Below are 25,253 nucleotides of genomic sequence, written 5' to 3'. Positions count from 1 at the left end.
TTATAGTTTTGCAAAAACATGACATGCCCTTGACATAAAATTCACTTTGAACTGCTGTGATTAGCAGAATAATTTTGCTGCAACCCACTTGATCCCTTCGAAGATGTCTCATATTTACAAAACAAATATATTAAAACAGTAGTGCATTGAAGACAGCAGAGCAAGTTTATCTAAAACATCAATTGTGCTATTGGCTTTTCCATTTCCATGTAAGGCTTCGGCTTTGTGTGCGGAGGCTTATCTTTGACAGACGTACAGTATATAATGGGAGAGGTACAATGCATGATTTAACCATGAGCTGACAGTGCGGATGGATTGTAGTCGTCTTATTTCACATTTCATATCAGTAAATATACATTCAGCCTTTTTTATTTGTGCTTTTACACCCATAAGACAAACTCAATCTGAATCAGCAAGCTTCCAGAACCCAGCTGGCTTTAGGTGTCAAATAAAGATTAGTAGTGCGTAGACAAAAAGCCATGCATTTCATTTGTGCTGATATTTCAAACAGAAAAAATGTCCTACAGCATTTTCAGTGATGGAAGATCAGCTGGAATGAGCATTGAGGAAAAAAAACAGCTTCATTACATATTAGATTCATAATTAGCTTTCGTTTAGTGTATGAAAATAAAAAAAACATTTTGATATCAACAAAACCAAGTTGAATGTTAAAGGAGTGGTTCACCCAAAACTCAAAATTTGCAGAAAATGTAGCTACCTTCAGGATATCAAAGATGTAGATGAGTTTGTTTCTTCATCAGAACAGATTTGGAGAAATTTAGCATCACATCACTTGCTCACCAATGGATTCTGTGCAGTGAATGGGTGCCGTCAGAATGAGAGTCCAAACAGCTGATAGAAACATCCCAATAATCCACAAGTAATCCTTCAATTAACATCTTGTGAAGAGAAAACAATGCATGTTTGTAAGAAACAAATACTTTTTGTAAGAAACAAACCCATTCTGACGGCACCCATTTACTGCAGAGGATCTATTGGCGAGTGATTGCTAAATGCTAAATTTCTCGAAATCTTTTCTGATGAAGAAATAAACTCCTCTACATATTGAGTAAATTGCCAGCAAACTTTTATTTTAGGGTGAACTCTTCCTTTAAGGAGCCCTGTCTTTTTTTATTAGACATTTTTTTAAATAAATCAAACGAGACAGATTTAAGCTTTTTTAACGCCATTTTTGTGGGCAAAGCCTGTTGTGGCATCACTCTTTGGAATAAATACTGATAATCTAAGACCAATACTGGCATACAGATCAAACTATAAAACAAGCCAACTTTCAAAGGCAATCATATTCAGAGATACACATTTTTGTTGCTCGGTTGGCACAATACACTTTTAAATAGTGTTGCAATGTTCTTAAAGGAAGTTGTTGGCTCATGATTCCACCGACTTCCCACTTCTCTTCAAAAGCACTGCTGTTCAGAGAAGCTTAGTAGGATCTGGCTTGTTTCAGCAGCTATTCAGGATTCTGGGAACACACTGGAGGAAACAGTAAGTTGTGTGGGTAAGTCCCCCATTCGCAGCTAAGGCATCTGGGAAATTTGTAGCATCTTGGCCGCAGCAAGGAAGGTGAACCGACTGCAGCCGTTCAAGAAGATTCTCAGGTCTCAAAATACTTATAGATGGCCGTCACGTAGATCATGACACTCTGCCAGTCGGGTCTTTCTGTGTGCACCATTTGACCAATGTCCTGTCAGACAGAGAGAATGAGTCAGATGTGGGAAGGCAAGAGGAATTGGTCAGAAAAAATGATGTCTGTGTCAACCGATGTGGCATTGTGTGCTATGTTACACAAGTATCTTGCCACAGCTCGTTGAGCAAAGAGCAAACAACACAGCTGTTACAGCAAGACTAGAAGTCACGGTTTTGCTGCAAACAGCTTTATGAAGGCATTAAATTAAAAACAGGTGCTTAATTAAATGCTGCTGCCTCTTTTCAAAACAGGGAACATATTTTCTCCACTAAAACTGCTAAATAATGTGATATTACTACACTAAGAAATACAATCTGAATTGGTTCATTCTTTGTACGTGTTGCCCTTTTTACCACATGACATGGTTTTTTAACATTGCAACCAGGGTTTGAAATTAACACCCGCCAAATGCGGGTAAAAATCAGCTGTGGCGGGTAACGCTGTCAAATCACTAGCCAATTTGGTGGGTTACTTTTCGTAAGTTATGTTCACTCATTCATTTCTTGGGGAAGTTCATGCAAGCCAAATCTGCGCAGGTTTCGCGCAAATACTGAACTCGTGAGACATCATGACATTATCGAGTATATTGCAAAAAACAAACAAAACACAGCTACAGAGGCACGCATACGCGACGTGATGAAGTCTGGTTAGAGTAGACCAACACAGGCTTTAGTGCGCGTGCGCATTTAGAGTGCGTTCTTTCACTGCATGATTCAGTCTATTAATATGCATTAAGAATGATCCCATAATTCAAGATAAGGGGGCAGAAAATGTATATATTCATATAGTTATATCAATTCATATAGTTAATCAATATCACAGGAAGAGTGCCGTTTTTTCTTTAAAAAATCAGCATGGTTGCAAATGTGATATTGATTTTATACAACAGTTCAATAAAGAATAAGTTAAAATAAGGTAAAAATCAATTTAAATTTATTGGAAAAGCTTAATTTCTATCACTGCTGTGAACTGACCACACAAAATATGAAATATATCAAAAACTTTAGGAGTCAGCTGTCCACGGTAGTCCTTAAGATATCAGCACAATAACACACTCAGCAAAATATTGTCTAATTATCTTTATCGATAAAATCCCAGAACATATTGAGAAAGAACATATTGAGATATTATTTTTTGTCAATATTGCACACCCCTAGTACTGACAAAATGATTTGTAACGGTCGCTTTGTCACGCCCAGTGTAGACGGCCTCAAACTGTTGGTTTATTTCTGTCTCTTCTTTTTTTTTTGGCTAGTAGAAGTTATGAATGGCCGGTAACTTAAAAATGTAGTAGCCAAATTGGCTGGTGAGTGAAAAAGTTAATTTAAATCCCTGATTGCAACAAACGAAGCAACAAAGGCTTATCTTAGATGATTTTATCAGCTAATATTTATAGAATGAATGCTAATGGAATGCAGCATGACAGAGTGGAAGGATTTTCTTTTTAAAAAAATCATAAGAATAAAAACATGCATTTTAACAACATACCTAAAAGGCTAAATTAGCTGTAATCAAACAGGCTATGACAAGAAAACCCTTGAAAGATCATAAATTAGGAGGAGCATTGATGATTCATAGTTGAATGTTTCTCAGTTTGAGATGTTATGTCAGGAAAGTGAAGTCATAGCTAGTTGAATTCATGTTTTACAGCTGCAAGTAGTATTTACTAACAGGGTGGAGAGCAAAATTAGGAAATTATCTACTAATGTTGAGGGAAATTCAAAACAAAAGAAGATTTATTCAACAGATATCAATAAAGAGATTGTACATCATACTGAGATCATATATATTTAACAGAATTTCATTAGGAAAGATAAAAAGGCATGGATAAAACATGCCTGCTCTGACAGGAAAGTTATTAAAATGGATTAAAAAAAAAAGCTCAGCAAGGCTAAATTTATTTGATTAAAATACAGTAAAAACAGTAATATTGTGAAATATTATAACAATTTAAATTATAATTTAATGTTTTAATGTTAATGTTTTCTATTTGAATATATTGTTAAATAAAATTTATTACTGTTATGGCAAAGCTGAATTTGTGTCACATGATCCTTCAGAAATCATTCTAATATGCTGATTTTCTGCTCAAGAAACATTTATTTTTATCAATAGCTTCATATTTTTATGGAAACTTTTCCAGGATTCTTCGATGAACAAAAAGCTCAACTGAACTGCATTTATTTGAAATCGACATCTTTTGTGACATTATAAATGTCTTTATGGTCACCTTTGATTAATTTAATGCATCCTTGCTTGAATGAAAGTGTTAACTTTTAATTAGGTTCTGAGGCACTGTAATACGATGTATATATTAATTAGCTGTGATGTTCGTATTCAACTCACCAGTGTTGATTTAATTCCCACACTTTCTGCTGCCTGGAAGGCCAAAGTGAAATTTCGCCTCTGCAAAACACAAGCAAGAAGAACTGATGTCAATAAATGAATGGAATTATATGCAAGTCTTCTCTAAAATGTTTTATTGTGCCTACTGATATATACTAACTGATCAGTGAATTCAGATCAACTGGGCCAAATTTTCACAGGCAAATTGAAAATTGTCCAATTTACCTGAATTCACCCTGTTTGTGTCTTGTGTGTGTTGAGTGTACAGACCTTGTCCTGGTTGTTGAGTTGGTAGTAGGGGATATGTGCCGGCAGATAGGTGTGAAGTATGGCACAGAAAGCGAGCCCATCATTCCAGCTGCTGCTGAAGTTGGTGATGTCAATGTTCTGTGTGTGTGTGTGTGTGGAGGGGGAGGAAAAAAAGATCAATAATTACAATTTCAGTAGATGAACTGAGGGAATCGGGTGGGTGATTCAGAGGGACTGATGAAGCAGTGAATCTTTCTGTGTCCCTGTGACATTATGGTTGTAGTTAAGAGCCACAGCTGTAAATCTTGACAGAAATAACGTCTTTTTTCAGTGTTTACACAAACGTTGGAAACATTGTTTTCATTTATGCATGACTATCTTATTTGGAGATACTTAAAGTGTATGTTGACCAAAAACCTTATCTTGCTACATACGTTACATTACACGCAAGCATTACATTGTTTGCTTAGTAAATATTTTGCCTATTATTGCTTTCAGCCACAGATAAGGTCATTTTACAGAGCATGAACACAATACAATATTTAGCAAAATTCTGTTCATAATCAGCACTGAAAATGTAAAAAACGTCAGATTCTGTGTAGACATGCATACATTAAAATGTGGGTCAGAAACAGTTTGTAAGTAACAATCGTTTAAAAAAATAACATATGTTTACAGTAAGCTCTCCATTACCTAGAACTTGATGGATGAGATGTATTGTATTGTAACCAACTATTTTCTCATGCACTTCCACAAAATGTGATCGAATTGAACTTTAATGCTGTTCTGAGAGCAGTGGTCACCTACTTTTTCATATTCGCTTACGGACAGTCTCGCCTCGTGCTGAAGTGTTTGTTCAACAGCCTTGCTTATCTGTATCAGCATACTTCACACATGCTTCAATCCATACACGGAAGTAGCCATCTGACTCAATGCGGGCCATTTATGGTTTTGTTGTGACCAGGAAAGAGGGTTTGCGTTCATTAATGCCGACGAATGGCCTCCTTCTCAGATCTAAAGCTCTCACATGTCGCATTTGCACATATACACAACCGTTCAAAAGTGTGGGGTCAGTATGATTTTTTTTAAACAAATGAATACTTTTATTCATCAAGGATGAATTAAAAGCAATAGTAAATATGAAATACTTTATATTGTTACAAAAAGATATTTCAATTAAATGCTGTTCTTCAAAAGAATCCTGAAAAAAAAGTATCATGGTTTCCACAAAAAAATAATTACGCTGAATTTCTGACATTGATAATAATAAGAAATGTTTCTTGAGCACAAAATCAGCATATTAGAATGATTTCTGAAGGATCAGGTGACATTTAAAGGGATAGTTTCTCCTGAACATATCCACATTAAAGGCACAGTTCAGTCCAAAATCAACATTCTGTCATCATTTATTCACCCTAATGTTGTAACAAACTTGCATGACTTTCTGCAGTGGAATGCAAAAGAATTTTGGGCCTTTATTTATAAAATGTATGTTAATAAGTCTCTGTAAAGCTTCAAAGTGACAAAATACACCATTAAAATAGTTTATATCACGCATCCAATATATTCTGTATTATAGTCCACTATATTTATAGTCTTCTGAAGCTGCGTGATAGATTAAATTTCTGAAGGATCAGTCATTTAAGGGGATAGTTCACCAAAAAATTTAAATTGTGTCATTAATTACTCACCCTCGTGTTGTTCCAAACCCGTAAAAGACCTCTGTTCATTTTTGATGAAATCCGAGAGCTCTCTGACCCTGCATAGACAGCAACGCAACTGACATGTTTAAGACCCAAAAAGGTAGTAAGGACATCGTTAAAGAAGTCCATGTGACATCAGTGCTTCAACCTTAATTTTATGAAGCTACAAGAATACTTTTTGTGTGCAAAGAAAACAAAAATAACGACTTTATTCAACAATTTCTTCTCTTTCGTGTCAGTCTTCGACATGCGTTCACAAGAGTACATGAGAGTGCATGTTATTTTTTTGTTTACTTTGCACACAAAAAGTATTCACGTAGTATTCTCTGATGTCACATGGACTGTTTTATTGATGTCCTTACTACCTTTCCAAGCCTTGAACATGGTAGTTGCGTTGCTGTCTATGCAGGGTCAGACTCAGAAAGCTCTCGGATTTTATCAAAAATATCGTAAGATAAACGAAGGACTTACATGTTTGGAACAACATGAGGGTGAGTAATTGATGACAAAATTTTCATTTTTGGTGAACTATCCCTTTAAGACAGGAGTAATGATGCTGAAAATGTAGCTTGCCATTGCAGAAATAAATTACATTTTAAAATATAATCAAATAGAGAACCATTATTTTAAATTGTAATAATATTATTTCACAGTATTACGGTTTTCACCGTTTTTCAACAAATAAATGCCTCCTTGATGAACAGACTTCTTTACAGATCCCAAATTTTTGAACACTAGTGTAGGTGCAATTTGAGTACAACAGAGGTACAAGAGGCACAGTAATGGATAGCTAGCAAGGATCATTAAATATAATCAAATAGAGAACCATTATTTTAAATTGTAATAATATTATTTCACAGTATTACGGTTTTCACCGTTTTTCAACAAATAAATGCCTCATTGATGAACAGACTTCTTTACAGATCCCAAATTTTTGAACACTAGTGTAGGTGCAATCTGAGTACAACAGAGGTACAAGAGGCACAGTAATGGATAGCTAGCAAGGATCATTATCTAGTGCTTTTTTGTATTATATCTGTTTTTTGATCCCAAGATTTGCTTTGTTTGTTATACCTGGAATCCAGAATGAAATACGTAGGCTGTATGGTGGCAGTTTACTGGAACTGATATTTGTTCACCCATTCTTCTGATCTATATTCGAGAGTTTCCAAAAGAAACAAAAGCACTCTTTCAGTTTACGTTATCACCGACTTCCTCTAGCAAAAAGATTTGAAAGAAAGAGTTACAGCCTTTATCAGATGTGGTAGGCCAGTGTAAACGTGGAAAGGGACGGCGTAAATTGGCAGAGCTTTGTGGCAACCCACAGAGAGTGGAGTGAAAGGAAGTGATGAGCTCATCAGAGTGGGCCACAGCAGCAGGGGATGTAGAGGCAGCAACAGACCCAGGTCTGTGGAGCACCAAAGTGGTCTCACACTGATAATGATGCCTTGTTTTTCATCAAGAGATCTGTGCTAGCACACTGACCACTGACTGTGGTAGTGCTTTTCGTAGTAAGTGTCCCCAAAAAGCATCAGTGTAATTTAGCCACACTTTAACATGTATGAATGTCATTGTAATTATGTAACAAAATATCAACCCAAGTGGCACGTTTTGAAAAAAAAAAAAAACATGGCACAAATATGTGGTAATTTACCATAAAAGTAAAAAAAAAAGTTTGTTGACATTAGTTGTATTCGTTATCATGACAATTAGTACTCTGAACTGTACTTTTACCACATTTATTAATCAGGTTAAAATTTGTTTAAAAGCTACAGTTGTTTATAAATAATTGATGTTGATTCATTAGAAATTAAGGTCGATTTATACAATTTTACAATTGTTCACTACCATTAAAAAGTGTGGGGTCAGTAAGACTAAGGCCCAATCCCATTTCTACCCCTTAGCCCTTCCCCTTTCCCCTACCCCTCCGTTTCGCGCGTTCACGTGACTATCGTGCAGTCTGTAATGATATGACGTTAGCAAACTTTAGCGATTTTTTGCAAACATTTTTTGAGTAACATGAACATAAATATGAACTCACGATTGAATGTAACATAAAACAAATTTATTACTTTTCGTTAAAATCTTTATTAATGCCAAAAATGCTTACATTTATGTGTCTTTTTGTTCGCTCGGGCAGCCATGTTGCCGCTGAAGCCGGTTTACGCTGAGATAATTCATACCCCTTCGTTTGAAGTGTGGTCCCGAAAAATCTTCATTTGAAGGGCTATCTGGCCCTACCGCTACCCCTACCCCTCCAACCAAAAGAGAATTGAGACACCCCTACCCCTTCACGTGAACGCGCGAAACGGAGGGGTAGGGGAAAGGGGAAGGGCTAAGGGGTAGAATTGGGATTGGGCCATAAAATAGAATTGGGATTGGGCCTAATTTAAATAAAGAAATTAATTTTATTCAACAAGGTCACTTTAAATAAATTAATCAAAAGTTACAGTAAATGTGATTAATTTTAATTTAAAGTGTCCTTGCTGAATCTTACGTCAAAAAAATCTATTTAAAATAAATACTGGTCTTTTGTACTTTCTATTCATTAAGCATTCTGAAAAAAATATATATACACATCACAGATTCCACAAAAATAAGTAGCAGCAACCTTTTTTCAACATAATAATATAATAAGAAATATTTCTTGAGAACTGAATCAGCATATTAGAATGATTTCTAAAGGACCATGTGACACTGAAGACTGGAGTAGTGGCTTTTGAAAAATCAGCTTTGCCCTCACAGCAATAAATTACATTTTAAAATAAATACAGTTTTTTTTATTATAATAAATATTTCACAATATTGCCATTTTATTATATTTTTATCTAATAAACGCAGCCTTGGTGAGCATGAGAAACTTATTGATACCAAACAAATTAACAAATTAAATAAAAAAATTTAAGACAAAATGGCCATGAAATAAAATACAATTTAAGATAAAATTATAAAATAAAGTTTAAAAGGTCAATCAACTGTAAATTCTTTAAATAGTATTCACTGTCATTTCATTCTTCACCAGCCAGTTTAGTCCACAACCCTCCCTTACAATTCAGTGCACAAACTCCAGCCTTGTTGTCTGCAGCCAAACAAACATCAGCACAACAGAACCGTGTGAAGAGAGGGTTACGAAGACATCGAGACGTGCTCCCCGTGTCCTCTCTCGTTTGTGTGCCTGTGTTCAAAGCGAGAGGCTAATGAAAAGAGGTCTTGTGTGCAAAAAACAGGAAGGCCCAGGGGAGAAAGCATTAGGCTAATCACATTGAAAACGGAGAAACAGAGGCCTGCTCGCTGCAAAAAGTGCACTCCAAGTAAAGCCAGGCCACTTGTAATTAACACATTAGAGTTGCAGTGAAAAATGGCTTTTATCCACTGGTGGACATTAGGCAAGGCAAGTTTATTTATATAGCACATTTCATACACAATGGTAATTCAAAGTGCTTTACATAAAAGGAAGTAAAATAATCATTAAAAAATTATCACAACAATAAAACAAGGAATTTATAAACTTTTAAAATGCTTTAAAAATGTATTTAAAATAAATTAAACAGTTAAAAATAGAAAATGATTATACATTAAATACAGTGCAATCAGTTCGGACGTAGCACAGTGCTCATTCAATAAATGCACAACTAAAGAGATGAGTTGAGTCTGGATTTAAATGTGGCTAATGTTTTAGCACATCTGATCTTTTCTGGAAGCTGGTTCCAACTGCGGGCGGCATAATAACTAAAAGCCTCACCGGCCTTCCCAGGAAGACCATTAGACAGCTGCAGCTCATCCAGAAAGCTGCTGCCAGGATTTTGACTAGAACCAGAAAATCTGAGCATATTACACCAGTCCTCAGGTCCTTACACTTGCTTCCAGTTATATTTAGGATTGATTTTAAAGTACTTTTACTCGTTTATAAATCACTCAATGGCCTAGGACCTGGTATGTTAGGCTTATATTCAGTGAACATATCTGCTATGTATTTAGGTCCTAGGCCATTGAGTGATTTATAAACGAGTAAAAGTACTTTAAAATCAATCCTAAATATAACTGGAAGCTAGTGTAAGGACCTGAAGACTGGTGTGATATGCTCAGATTTCCTGGTTCTAGTCAGAATCCTGGCAGCAGTGCTCTGGATGAGCTGCAGCTGTCTAATGGTCTTCTTGGGAAGGCCGGTGAGGAGACCATTACAATAGTCCACCCTGCTGGTGATAAAGGCATGAACAAGTTTTTCCAAGTCTTGACTGGAAACAAAACATCTAATTCTTGCAATGTTTTTGAGATGATAGTATGCTGATTTAGTTACTGCTTTGACATGACAACTGAAACTAAGGTCTGTCTCCAGAATCACACCAAGATTCCTGACTTGATTTTTAGTTGTTAGACCCCTAGAGTCAAGGTATGCATTCACCTTGAGAACTTCATCTTTGTTTCCAAATGCAATGACTTGTTTTTTCCTTGTTTAACTGAAGAAAGCTCTGGCACATCCAACTGTTAATTTCATCAATGCATTGGCAGAGGGAGTCAATGGGGCTGTAGTCATTTGGAGATAAGGCTAGGTAAATCTGGGTATCATCTGCATAGCTGTGATAGGCGATTTGGTTCTTTCTCATTATTTGACTTAGTGGGAGCATATACAGGCTAAACAAGAGCGGTGCAAGAATTGAGCCTTGTGGGACTCCGCATGTCATGGACGTCCACTTAGACTTATGCTCTCCTATACTCACATAATAACCTCTCCCTTCTAAGTATGACCTGAACCATTTGATTACCATCCCAGAAAGCCCAACCCAGTTTTCCAGTCTCTCTAGAAGTATGTTATGATCAACCGTGTCAAACGCAGCACTGAGATCTAGTAGTACCAGCACTGATATTTTGCCAGATTCAGAATTTAAGCGAATATCATTTATTATCTTAATGAGCGCTGTCTCTGTGCTGTGATGCGGTCGAAAACCAGATTGAAAATTGTCCAGGTATCCATTTGAGTTTAAGTATTTGTTCAGCTGATTAAAGACTACCTTTTCAATAATCTTTCCTATAAAAGGAAGGTTTGATATTGGTCTATAGTTGCTCAATATGGTGTTATCAAGATTGCTCTTTTTCAGAAGGGGTTTAACAACTGCAGTTTTCAGGGAGTCTGGAAAAGTCCCAGAAAGAAGTGAGGCGTTCACCACTTCTAAGAGATCTGCTTCCAAACAGTTAAGCACCCTTTTGAAAAAATATGTGGGAAGTGTGTCAAGATAGCAGGTTGACGATTTAAGGTGCTGTACTATTTCTTCCAAAATTTTGCTATCAATTTCTTCAAAAGCAGACATAGTATCTTCTTTTTGATATTGTGGTCGAATCTGTCTAACCTCTGCATAACTTGGGGATGTGCTAATCGCCTTCCTGATATTATTGATCTTCTCAGAAAAGAAGGAAGCAAACTCATTGCATTTGCTGTCGGAGAGCATTTCACTGGCAATCTGACTTGGGGGGTTTGTCAGTCTCTCAACAGTAGCAAAAAGAGTGCGAGTGTTGTTTAAGTTACTGTTTATAAGGTTTGAGAAGAATGACTGTCTAGCTTTGCCTAGTTCCACATTGAAAGCACGAAGGCTATCTTTATATATGCTATAGTGGATTTCAAGTTTCGTCTTCCGCCACATCCGCTCAGCTTTTCTGCATTGTCTTTTCATACTCTGAACTGCTGTTGATTTTCTCCAAGCTGATTTCTGTCTGCCAGTCTTCTTGCTGACTTTCAAAGGAGCAATGTCATCAATAACATTCTTAACTTTTGAGTTAAAGGAATCAAGGAGAAGATCAACAGAGTCTGCAGAAATGCTTGGTGTTAAAGATATAGCCTCCATAAATAGCACACTAGTGTTTTCGTTAATGCATCTCTTTCTGACAGAGACAGATCTAGATTCAGTGGTAACAGAGATCAATATATTAAAGAAAATACAGAAGTGATCAGATAGTGCTACGTCCTTAATAACAATGGATGAAATGTTTAGACCTCTACTGATGATTAAATCTAGAGTATGTCCACGATTGTGTGTGGGTTCATGCACATGCTGAATCAGGTCAAAAGTGTTTAAAACAGTTATAATTTCTTTTGTAGTTTTGTTTTCTGCATTATCTATGTGAATATTAAAATCCCCTGCAATAGCAAAACAGTCAAACTCTGAGGAAATCATTGATAGCATTTCTGTGAACTCTTCAGCAAAGGCTGGAGAGTATTTTGGAGGCCTGTAAATAATAATAAACAGAATGCGTGGAGCACCTTTCAACACAATCCCTAGATATTCAAAAGACAAGTACTGACCAAATGACACTTGCTTGCATTGATAGACATCTTTAAATAGAGCAGCTACACCTCCACCTCTCCTAACAGTCCTGCAAACACTCATGAAAGTAAAGTTAGGAGGGGCTGTTTCATTGAGGACCGTTGCACTACAGCTGTCTTCTAGCCATGTTTCGTTTAGAAACATAAAATCCAGGTTGTTTGTGGTTATTAAGTCATTGATTAGAAATGATTTATTTTTTAGTGAGCGAATGTTTAAAAATGCTAACTTGATGGCATTGCATTTTGTCTCAACAGCAATATTAGTTTGATGCATAACAGGCCGCAGATTAGATAAGTCAGCCGTACGGCTTAAGAAGGCCTTAGACTTTCTATCACGTGATAAAACAGAAATAGAGAAAACTACAGGCACACTGGGTTCCCGCTTGTTCTGTAAACATTTGTGAATGTTGCTGCTATTATAGCGGGGACCCGACACATATCACTGAGAGCTGCTATCAGTTGTTTTTGGTTCACCTACAGCAGATGGAGGGTTTGGGCCCTGGCGCTGTGGCAGCGGCCGGAGAGCTCTCACAGGAGGAGGAAGACGAGCTGGGCCCACAGGCTTTGGTGGTTGTGGGGCCCGCCGTTTTTTAGTTGATATCTGGGGGCTTGCAGCAAAAGAGTGGGAGAGTCTGGTCCCAGCATAAACCAGTTCCTCCATTTTCTGTGAGAAGCTTAGAAGTGGAGATGTTGGAGAGAGGAATAATGTGTCTGGTGAGCGGGGCTCTAGCTCTGTTGTTTCCGGTGGCTGTGATATGTTGTCCTGGCTTCCCTGGCTGTTTTCCAGAAAGTCGTCCTTGGGTGCTGAGTCTTGGAGCTGTTCTGATACGTCACAGTCTGTCTGTGATGAGCTCTGTGGGAAGGGCTCAGCCGGGATGGTGTCCATGAGCAGTGCTTGTTGTGGCTGCGTGGTGTTATCAGTGTCCTTGTGGGATGTGTCAACCACATGATGACTCGGAAGCTGATATGAAGTCCTGTGGTCACTCATACTCTGTCCAGGTGTGTGTGTGCCATTCAGGTTGAGTAGTTTGGCACACACTACTGAAGGATGACGGATGGAGAAGTAGATGTTGTCCTTTAGCACTCTTGCACCAAGTTTGTTTAGGTGGAGGCCATCCAGTTTAAACAGTTGTCTATGGCCCCAGAAAAGATTGAAGTTATCGATGAAATTGACTCCTTTTAAGCTGCAGATTCTTTGTAGCCATGTGTTCAGCCCAAGCAAACGTGAAAACATATTAGTTCCTCTTGCTGGGAGTGGCCCACTGATGAACGACTGAACTTTAAGTCTTCGAAGTGTTTCAAAGAGTTCAATGAAGTCCTTCTTAAGGAGTTCTGACTGCTCTTTCCGAATATCATTCTTCCCCACATGGATGATGATTCGATTTGCAGTCTTGTGCTTCATTAGAATTTTCCGAAGTTCCTTGTTCAAATCAGAAACTGTTGCTTGAGGAAAGCAGAAAGTTGCTGAATTTCTGCTACTGATGTTTCTGATAATGGAGTCGCCCACTATCAGAGTCCTGGGCTCGGCTGCGCTCTGAGCTGAAAGCCGCTGTCTGCTCGACCTTGAGCGTCTGTTAGTAGCGATGTTAGCTGCTGGCTGATCCGATCCATGTTTAATCACATTTGGGGATTCCTCACCCGCATTCATTAATGCTTCAAATCTGTTCTCAAGATGTATAGGGGGTGGTAGAATACCAGTATTCACAAGCCTTGTCATAGCCATATCTGGGGTAGAGGATGCTACGGCAGCAATACGAGAAACTCGTGACAATCTGATGTCTCGAGTGCCTTTGGGTCTCGCTCCCTGTTTGTGCCATCGATTAGTGTGACAATCAGTTTCGGCTTGTTCCTCTACACTTGGTATAAACTGTTGAGATTGACTAGGTTCAATCAACAGTGTCAAACGCAGCATCAAGATCTAGTAGTACCAGCACTGATATTTTGCCAGAATCAGAATTAAAGCGAATATCATTTATTATCTTAATGAGCGCTGTCTCCGTGCTGTGATGCGGTTGGAAACCAGATAAAAAAAAATTGTCCAGAAATCCATTTGAGTTTAAGTAGTTGTTCAGCTGATTAAAATTGCTATCAATTGCTTCAAAAACAGACATAGTAACTTCTTTTTGAGATTGCGGTCGAATCTGTCTGACCTCTGCATAACTTGAGGATGTGCTAATCACCTTTCTGATATTATTGATCTTCTCAGAAAAGAAGGAAGCAAACTCATTGCATTTGCTGTCGGAGAGCATTTCACTGGGAATCTGACTTGGGGGGTGTTGTTAGACTCTCAACAGTAGGAAAAAGAGTGCGAGTGTTGTTTAAGTTACTGTTTGTAAGGTTTGAGAAGAAGGTTGCTGCTATCATAGCGGGGGCCCGACACATATCACTGAGATTACCATCATCACACGCACACTTACTGAGAGACAGAAAAAGATGCAGAGAGAAAAGAGGCGACAGAGACGGTGGGGTTATGGGAATGTGGTGTCAAAATGACAAAAGAACTACCAAAACTAAAAGTGTGAAATATTTATTTGCCCGGAGGTGATAAGACAGACAAAAACTCCAAACTGCACATTTCAGAATCTATGAAATGAAAAAGAAAACCCAACTTTAAATCACAAGGTGTTCAAAATCACAAATCTGTGCCCACAAGGGTTCTATGCTCTGATTGGCTCAGATGTTTTCAGTTTGTGACATAGGGCAGGAGAAATGTAGCACACTTCCTGGCTTGAGGGAAACCATGGTAACATCATGGTCCAAAACTCTCTCTGAATGGTAAACATTTTATATGCTTGACGGCAGAAGAGTAATTGCGATAGAAGGCAAATCTGTACATTATGCATGGTCACGTTCCATTTAAAAAGCAAACACACTCAAACAAGAATACCTAAACGCTGATAACTGTGAAATTGCCCAACTGAATATACAGATTTTAAGCTACACTGAAATAAATGAAATAATGTTTCTATTGTTTAACAAGACGAGGTGGAGACCACATAGAAAATCTAGGATTCAAAATCTAATTTAAACCTGGTAATAAACAGGTTTTGAAAATTGTAACATGTGAAAGAAGGTCAGTTACGAGTCCGACTCTCTAACCATTAGGCCACGACTTCCCCCACTGATAAATGTGATGTGCAAACAGATGTGCTGCTTAATATTATTGTTGAAACTGTGATGCATCTTTTCAGGATTCTTTAAAGAATAGAAAGTAGTTACTTGTGTGTGCATGTGAGTTTTAATTTTAATTTTATTGTTTTTATTTAAAGATTCAAATATGTGAAGTTTGAAGTAATCTGTTTTACTACCTTTCAGGCCAATATATTATTAATAGGGGTCCATATATAATTTCATATTTTGACCAATAATAAATATTATGGACAATATTATAAATGCAGATGTTTATTTTATAATAATATGTCTAAAATTTGCCTAATAGGACCACTTAAAAAAGCTACAATTGGCTGATACCAGCATGGTAATCAATATATATTGCACATGACTATTAATTACAAGTGACTGAAATAAATGTAGATACAAAAACAAAACAAATAAAAAACATTTACCTGATAACCCTCAGTCTTCTTCTGGCACCACCTGAGCAGAGCATTCCTCTTGGATCCTCCATATTCCCTGGCTAACGCAGACAGAGGGTCCTTCCGTTCCTCTCTAAAGAGACATCAATCACTTTAACAACACAGTTCCTATGTATTGGATTCAACTTTAATAGCAAAAACCATCCTTCATTTTTGAGCGGAAATTCTACCAAGATGCATTGACATGATAGATGCACCAACTTTAAGATCTTTCTGACACTGCCACTGTAACAATTTATAAATTCTTCATTGATTCTGTATTGTAAAAATAGATCATCTTACCTACACAGAAAAGTACAGAAGATTAGGGACAAGCAATAATAAAAAAAATGAAACCATCTTGAGATTAAAGTTGTTAAATTTCGAGAAAAAAGTTTAAATAAAATGTTGAGAATAAAGCCGTTAAATTTCAAGAAAAAAGTAATTAAATTCAGAGAAAAAAGGTTGTTAAATTTCGAGAAAAAAGTCGAAATACAATGTTGAGTACTGCAGACGCTGTTTGACACTCTCCAACGAGATGAAATGAACCTGACACGAGTGTTTATTCTCCGCATTTTATAACAAGTTTTTTCTTGAAATTTAATGACTTTTTCTCGGAATTTAACAAGTTTATTCTCAACATTTTATTTTGACTTTTTTCTTGAAATTTAATGACTTTAATCTTGAGATGGTTTTAATTTTTATTATTGCTTGGCCCTAATCCTCTTCCGTAGAAAAGTCAACTCACTGCACTGAAGAGAATAATTATTTTAAAAATTTTAATAATTAGCAAACTGACAGTGTCCATTGATATACAACCTGTAATGCTGGTTAAAAAAAGAAACAAAACAAACGAACAAAAACAAAATTAAAAATAATAATGATAAATATATTTTAATAATATAATAATTACTTATTGTTGTTGTCCATAATTAATTGTTTAGATTATATTATGTTCTACGTTATATTGTACGCTTAACAATAAAAAAAAAATCCCTGTGCATAAATTTCCAGTTTCAACCAGCCAGCACTTGAGTAAAGCCAGCTACTATCAGAAGTTGGTTCTAGCTGGATTTTTCCAGCAAGGAAGTCAATGCTACGACCAGAAGGAAATGCACTGATAATAAAGGAAAGTGCAGAATGATTCGTCTTCCTCCAATGGCCTATTCAAAAGTCACGGTGGACCCACGGTCAGATTTCAGGACAGGCAAATGAGTGACATCCATTATCAAAACACTGACCTGTCAACACCGCAGCGAACAGACAGAGACAGAGATAGAGTGTGAAACATAGAGACATCAGGCAAACCTGACAGCGAGAAAGAGTCTTCTAGAAAGTCAACAAAAGAAGAGCCAGAGCAGAGTTGAACATAAAAGAGACGGAGGAAAATAGAAAAACAAGGAAGGTCCGCCGCTTACCGTAAACGTCCTCGTGTGGTAGGCGTGACGGAGGCGGTCGGGGAGGAGTTGGATGACAAAGAAAGCTGGGGGGAAGACGAGCCTAGTGCGATGATTGACGATGGCGTTGATGTGTCTGTTACCGACAAGTCTCTCTTTAACTCTTCACTGCTTCTGCGAGAAACTGACAAGTAGAGGATGCATGGACATTACAAAATCTGTGTGCTGTTAAAGGAATAGTTCACCCAAAAATTAACATTTGCTGAAAATGTATTTAACCCTCAGGCCATCCAGTTTGTTTTTTCATAAGAACAGATTTGGAGAAATTTTGCATTACGTCACTTGCTCACCATTGGATCCTCTGCAGTGAATGGGTGCCGTCAGAATGAGAGTCAAAACAGCTGATAGAAACATCACAATAATCCATAAGCAATCCACATGACTCAACATCCTGTGAAATAAAAAGCTGCATGTTTGTAAGAAACTCATCCAGATGATTTAACTTTAAACCGTCACTTCTCGCCAAAATAGGAGACTTCTATACATAATAATGCTTATAATAAAGTCATCTCGTCTGAATCAGGATAGAAATATATACAGATCAAGCACAGTTTCCTTTCGAAAAGAGTATTAAAAAAATTCTGAACAAATGTGTTGGTGGATTGTGATGTGAGAGGACAACAGGAGATGGTCTTTTTGACTACAGGAAGCATTATTATGAATTATGGACAGGTAATTTGCCCAGAACTGACGGTTTAGCGTTTAAGCACCTTGATGGATTTGTTTCTTACACACTTGCAGCTTTCCGCTTCACAAGACATGAAGTGATGGAGTGGTGTGGTTTACTTGTGGATTATTGTGATGTTTTTACCAGTTGTTTGAACTTTCATTCTCACGGCACCCATTCACTGCAGAGGATCCATTGGAGATCAAGTGATGTAATGCTAAATTTCTCCAAATCTGTTCTGATGAAGAAACAAACTCATCTACTGGCCTGAGGGTGATTACATTTTAACCTAAATTTTCATTTTTGGGTGAACTATTCCTTTGATGTCACAACACAAAATGGGTATTTTGAATAACTGTATAGTTGAGTATTTAACTGTAGTTGGTGCAGAACAAGTACTCTAAACAGGTCTAAACGTACCTGATATAGACTTAGTCGAGTCTATGTTTGTCACCCTGTGGAGGCTGCAGCTGGGGCGCGTTACAGGTGAGGTCCGGAGGAGGTGGTCTGCTATTGAATTACATAAAAACACACATACATTCATGACAAAGAATAACAGGTTTTATGTGGCATGACTAAGCTTGTGCTCTTCTAAAATAAATATCCTGCTTCCTTTTCAAGGCCTGGCACACAATCTCAGTGGTCATTAACTGCAAATGTTAAGCTGAGGGAAACGGTACAGCACGATTACACATGACCTTTAACTCTGAGTTCGCCTCTGGATAACTAGATCAAACCGGTGTGAGGGAAGACCAAAAGATCAAGGAGTTAGATTTCAAGTGTGACTAACGTCAGCCCACCTGGTATGCTCAGGTCCGTGTAGCTCGGCCTCTTGTCCAACATTGACGACAGGGGTTTGGCTGAGCTGATGGTGTGCCTCTGTAAAATACAGAAAAAACATACAGGTGGTCAAAACAGGGCTGGGCAATACAGCTAAAATTAATAATAAATATTGTATATATTTAGTTTTTTTTAATTAATTGCTCTGAGGTGACCTTAATTTCAACCAAACCATTTTTGCCAAGCGGATTAAAAATAACCATAAAAAATCTAGGGAAGTTTTTCAAAAAAACTGTCACTAAATTAAGAATGAATTATATTTAATCATTTTCATTATTATGCACCAATATTGTTTTAGTTTTATTTATATACTATTATAGTATTAATAGCTTTTATTACAGCTTTTAAATAGCTTTTATTTTGAGATTTGTTTATATTTTCAGTTTTTATTTTAATTTCAGTTTTGGTGTTTGTATTTTTTGTTATTTTAGTAGTTTAGCCTTGTAATATTTTAATTTAGCTTTATTTTATTTCAGTTGAATAATTTCATTATTTTATGATATATACACATACATACATATATATATATATATACACACACACACACATATATAAATATCTATACATACATACATACATACATACATTATATATATATATATATACACACACACACACATATTTTTTTTTTTTATAAATACATTATGGTTTTATATATTTTATAAAGTTTATAAAGTTTTTCACCTAATATTTATGTTTTATTTCAGCTTTCTTTCAATTATTGAACATTTTTTAAAATAGTTTTAGCTCACAATATCAATACTGATAATGTGGACAAGTGTAACAATACACAGTAAGAAATACATTTAATTTAATACTAAAAAATGAAAATACTAGACGGGGACGTTTTTGTCCAGAAAAACATTTCTAAATGATGATGCAAACCATTTTTAACACAATTTTCAGTTTTAAAGCAACTCTTTAAAATAGACCGTTTGAACTGATTCAAAGAAAAGAATCAAACTTCATGATGCAAAAGCTGTTTTTGTTACTTTTTCAATTTTAAAACAGACTCTATTCAGAATTCATGAGACGAGTAAAGATTGCGAGACTAGTCTTATGACAGTGTGTGGGCATTAAAACCTGTATTGTGTTGTATGCTCTATTTCATATCACCAGCAAAATCATTTTGAATATATCATGAATATACAATATAATATATATCCGGCCCTAGTTCACAGCACAACTTATATAATAAATTCAATGAAGTTCTGTTAGAGCTCAGGTGGTCAACACAGTTAGGTATGAATTGTTGATGTTTTTAAAGCACTCTGTTGTTTTTCATAGCCTAAACGGATAAACACTACTGTCCTGGCTTAGAAAAATTGTTGGTAATTACTATTTCTAAAAAAATTAAAGGTTCTCTCTTGTGCCCAATAACACAATTTCACAAATACAATCATGCTTAAGCAAGAACATAGTGGCTGTCTGCAAGAAGAACATTATGGCTTTATGTCACAACTGACAATATCAAAAAACAGTGAAGTTACAGCAATACATCTAGCAATAAAACAATATTTTAACCTTAGCACCATGATACTAGGGGTGCTGTGGGTGATTGCAAGGCGTTATTTTTCTGGCCCAAGTCAAAAGCCCACAACAAGAGACTATGATCTTCTGGTCCTCTGATTTAGATCCCATCCTTCAGTGCCAGTCAATGGGATAAAATTGGATGCTCAAATGTGAACCACCTCCTCAACAAGCAGCATGATTTTATGACCCTAGCACATAATGTTTTGAACAACCACCAATAATAAACTCAAATCCACCACAAATACACTACAAGATCTCTGTGCCTTGCATAAGTTTCGTACTCAAAGTACGTCAAACTGCCTCATTTTTTTTTCTTTCCTCACAAAAACATCCTGTTTTGGCACATTTTGAGAAGACTTGCATGACCTATTCAAAAACAGCAACGTGGCCAAGGACATCCGTGGAGGACAGAGGGAGAGAACAAGAAGGAAAGCCCCACTCCAGCTCCACGCACAGCAGGTCTGGAGATCTCATCTGACAGACAGGGGTGTTAGGTCAGAAAATCCCAATAGAGAAGAATGCAGACATCTGCTAGAGTGATCTAGCAAATTCAGTTTTTACTTTTATGATGCGGTTTTACAACGGCTTTAAATGTATTCAGTCATATTTATGACAAATACACTACCATTCAAAAGTTTTGTCAATATCATTCTGTATGATCAGTATGATTTTTTTAAAGAAATTAATATTTTTATTCAGCAAGGATGTATTAGACTGATCCAATGCATCATTAAAGACATTTTAAATAATAATAATAAAAATATATATATTTCAAATAAATCCTATTATTTTTAACTTTCTATTCATCAAAGAATCCAGAAACAAGTATCGCGGTTTCCACAAAAATATTAAGGAACACAACTGTTTTCAACATTGCTAATAAGAAGAAATGCTAATTTGGCAGCAAATCAGCATATTAGAATGATTTCTGAATGATCATGTGACACTGAAGACTGGAGTAATGATGCTGAAAATAATGAATAAAATAATAAATTAACTACATTTTAAGATATATTAAAATAGAAAACGGTTGTTTTAAATTGTAATAAAATTTCACAATATTACTGTTTTTATTGTATGCAGCTTTGGTGAGTATATAAGACTTCTTTCAAAAACATTATAAAAACCCACACATTTGAACAGTAGTGTCACTATTTTAAGTATTTTGTTTTTGCAATGATGTCAAACTTATTTCTGATGAATTATTACTACATAATTAATATAAATGAAACATTTGGTGGTAGAATAGGCCACAACTATATTGTGATTTACATAGCACTATCGTAATATATTATTACTCATAACCTGATATAAAATTACTCGTGGCATATAAGATATTGGTTATATAATAACTACATTCACCTATTCAGTAACACTTTACAATAAGGTTCATTAGTTAACTACTTCAGTTAATATGAACTAAGAATTAACAATACAAAACAGTATTTATTCATCTTAGTTAATATTAATTTGAACAAATCTAAAGTTGTGTTTCTTAACATTAGTTAATGCACTGTGAACTAACATGAACTAACAATGAACAACTGTATTTTTATTAACTAACATTAACAAAGATGTATAAACATTGTAATAAATGTATTGTTCATTGTTTGTTCATGTTAGTTAATACATTAACTAATGTTAACAAATGACAACTTATTGTAAAGCATAACCATTAATTCGAATTATTTATACCTGTATAGGAGAGACAGCAGCGGCTGGAGGGGTTTTGATGGGACTGGGACTGAGGGGCGTTCTGGAAATAGCGGCAGCAGCAGCAACAGCAACAGCAGCGGCGACAGGACTGGCTGAAACAGGACCTGTATATAGAGAAACAGATGGACAAACGGACAGTTTATGTGACTTATAAAAGGAAATTAAAAAAAAGGTTTTTATATATTTGCATTCCAACATATCAGATTGCTAATTTGGCTACTGTAGAAACATGGTGGCGACTTCCATGTAAGGGGACCCGCGATGTACGTAGATATAAATTGCTCAATCTAAGGTAATAAAAACATAACGGTTCATTAAGTAAGGTCTTTATACACCTCTGAAAACATAGTTATGTATATTATATTGCATTTCTGTCAATAGATCGATGTAAATATTACACATTGCACCTTTAAATCAGGTTTTTAATCAAAAGCAACTTGTAGTACACTTAGTTGCAGTGTAAACCCCTTGGGCACACTTACAGCAAAATGGCCCAATTGTCCTTGTTAGGTTCGAACAACCTACAACCTTCTAGCAACCAGTATAGATTTATAAACACCAGGACACAACACCCTAAATGTATCTTCAGAAATCTGCATGAATTTATGAACCTTGTGAGGCGCTGTCGAAGCTCTTGATGAGTGTTTTGACAGTGGGTGAAGGTTCAGAGGAAGTGGAGGAACGTCGGCTCAGGCCCATCCCCTGCCTCAGCGCAGCCAAGTCTCTTTCTACGGCGTTCATATAATTAAACACACGGCCACGCTCCTCTTCCTGCCTGTAATGCAAGAGACACAAATCTCCAGCATATGCAAATATTTGCACATACAAAAACAATCACACAACCCGTGTCAACATCCCTGTTGTCACAACACATTGCATTGTAAATTTACATTACATCTCTTACTTCCTGCTCTTTTGTTCATCCAGCTCTTTGTTCATCTTCTCATTTTTCTCCTGAGCTTCCTGCAGGCGGCGCCGCAGGTCTCCGATCTCCTCCTGAGCTTCTGTCTTGATGTCGTTGGCGATGATGACAGCTGTTTGCAGATCAGCTTGGAACTGACGCCACTCGGCTGATTCCTCCTGTGAGTGACAGGTGTCAGTTGGAAAATGGAAGAATGAATCAATCAATAAATGGTATAATGATAAATGAAACAAACAAATAAAAAGGGAAAATTTACCCGCAATTTTCGGTGAAGAACCTTAATCTCCTTCTCCATGTCATATTTCTGATCATGAAGCTTTTTGATGGAATCTAAAGTGAAAAAAATGACAGCAATAAATATAGATTTATAAAGAAAGTTAAAATATCATTAATGTGTTGCTGAAAGTTAATTTGAATCAAATACCTCATTTTTAATTACATTTTTATACATTTAATCTTTTCATTCTGATACAATACTATAAACTATTTTGTATGTAAAATGATCAAGTACTTGACATTAAAAATGAAAGCTAAAGAAATGTCAAAATAATGTCGGTCTACCGTCTACTCTGATAGCTCAATGACGCCTCTATGTGGACAGAAGCATGAATAACCACAAGAGAATGAAAACAAAACATTTGGTCAACACACATACACACATATATACTGTATATATACATATATATATATATATATATACATACATATGTGTGTGTGTGTGTGTGTGTGTATTAGGGATATGCCGGTATCAAATTTTCATGTTGCGATTAATTGCTAATGCTTTTATCACGGTATACGGTATTATCACGGTATTGAAATTTAGTTTTAAAAAAAGTGTTGTCATAATACAGTATAACACGTTTAATAACTTTTTTTCATATAACAACAATAACTGAACATTTAAATTAAGACTGCAACTCAAGGCTGGCAGTCATGCTTATGCTCTGGAACAGAGTAATATCGCGTCCATATCGCAGGCTTTGCGATTAGGAAATCGCAACGTCTCAAATCGCGATTTCGATTCGATTTCGATTAATCGCACAGCCCTAATGTCTAGTGTGTATATGTATATATGTATGTACTGTATGTGTGTGTAAATTAAATATAGAGCCATAGTGACCATTTTGTCACATCACTTACTCTCCAGGTCAGAAATGATGAGGTTGTCATGAAGCTTAACAGCACGATGCTGCTCGACTTCATCCTCCAGCTCAAAGATGGTCTCCTTCATGTCAGCGATCTCGGTGTCCTTCTCCTCTAGCTCAGAGCACTGCTGCTCCAGGAGCCGCTTCTGCTCTGCTAACTGTGCCTGGACATCGTCACGAAACGCTCGGAACTCACCCTCAAGCTTTAATGAACACAAAGATACACATTACACATTAGTAGGGATACATGTTGGAAAATGTACAGCACACTGCTACTACTTAACCTGGAGGTTCAATATCTGTGCTTTAAGCATATGCTAATGCTACAACCTGTTCAAAACTTCACAACACAATGCCAGGCAATTATTATATGCCTGCTAGGAATTCTGAGTGGTTATTAGCATGTTGCTACTAGGAACTGGTTGTTCAAAATCTGTGCAGAAAGCATAAGTTGGGAACTCTTGACTTTCAAGAAGTTGAAAACTACATATTACCTATGCTAATGCCTGTTCAAAACTTGATATCACAATGCTATGATGATCTGGGTGGTTGCTAAGGCATTGCTATGTTGTTGTTGTTAGGTATTCCGATCACGTTACTAGGGAACTAGATGTTCAATATCAATACTTAAAACAAATGTTGGGAACACTTTAACTTGCAAGAAGTTGAAATTTCATCTAGCTACATAGCTAATATGCTAATACTATGCTAAGGCATGGTGAAGACTGACACTTTTAACGTTGTCCTTACTACCTTTCTGGACCTTGAACGTGTCCATTGCGTTGCTGTCTATACAGGGCCAGCAAGCTCTCAAATTTCATCAAATATATCTTAATTGTGTTCCGAAAATGAACGAAGGACTTACGGGTTTGGAATGACATGAGAGTGAGTAATTAATGACAGAATTTGCATTTTTGGGTGAACTATCCCTTTAAGACAACTTAAAGGTTACATATCATGAAAATCTGACTTTTCCAGGTTTAAAGTGCTATAATCAGGTCCCTGGTGCATCTACCAACCAAGGAAACGTGAAAAAGATTAACCCAATCACTTTGTTTAGGTAAGCCTTTTTTTTT

General features: G+C 36.4%; 1 pseudogene; it reads right to left on the bottom strand.

Annotated features, from left to right (window-relative positions):
- Window positions 1-1,002: 1,002 nt before the first annotated feature.
- The window catches only part of LOC107739730 (cytospin-A-like), a 26,030-nt pseudogene continuing 1,779 nt past the window's right edge, over window positions 1,003-25,253 (bottom strand).

Source organism: Sinocyclocheilus rhinocerous, unplaced genomic scaffold, assembly GCF_001515625.1.
Source record: "Sinocyclocheilus rhinocerous isolate Xijiao unplaced genomic scaffold, SAMN03320098_v1.1 scaffold585, whole genome shotgun sequence".
Classification (NCBI taxonomy): domain Eukaryota; kingdom Metazoa; phylum Chordata; class Actinopteri; order Cypriniformes; family Cyprinidae; genus Sinocyclocheilus; species Sinocyclocheilus rhinocerous.
This window is presented reverse-complemented; position numbering and strand designations above follow the sequence as displayed.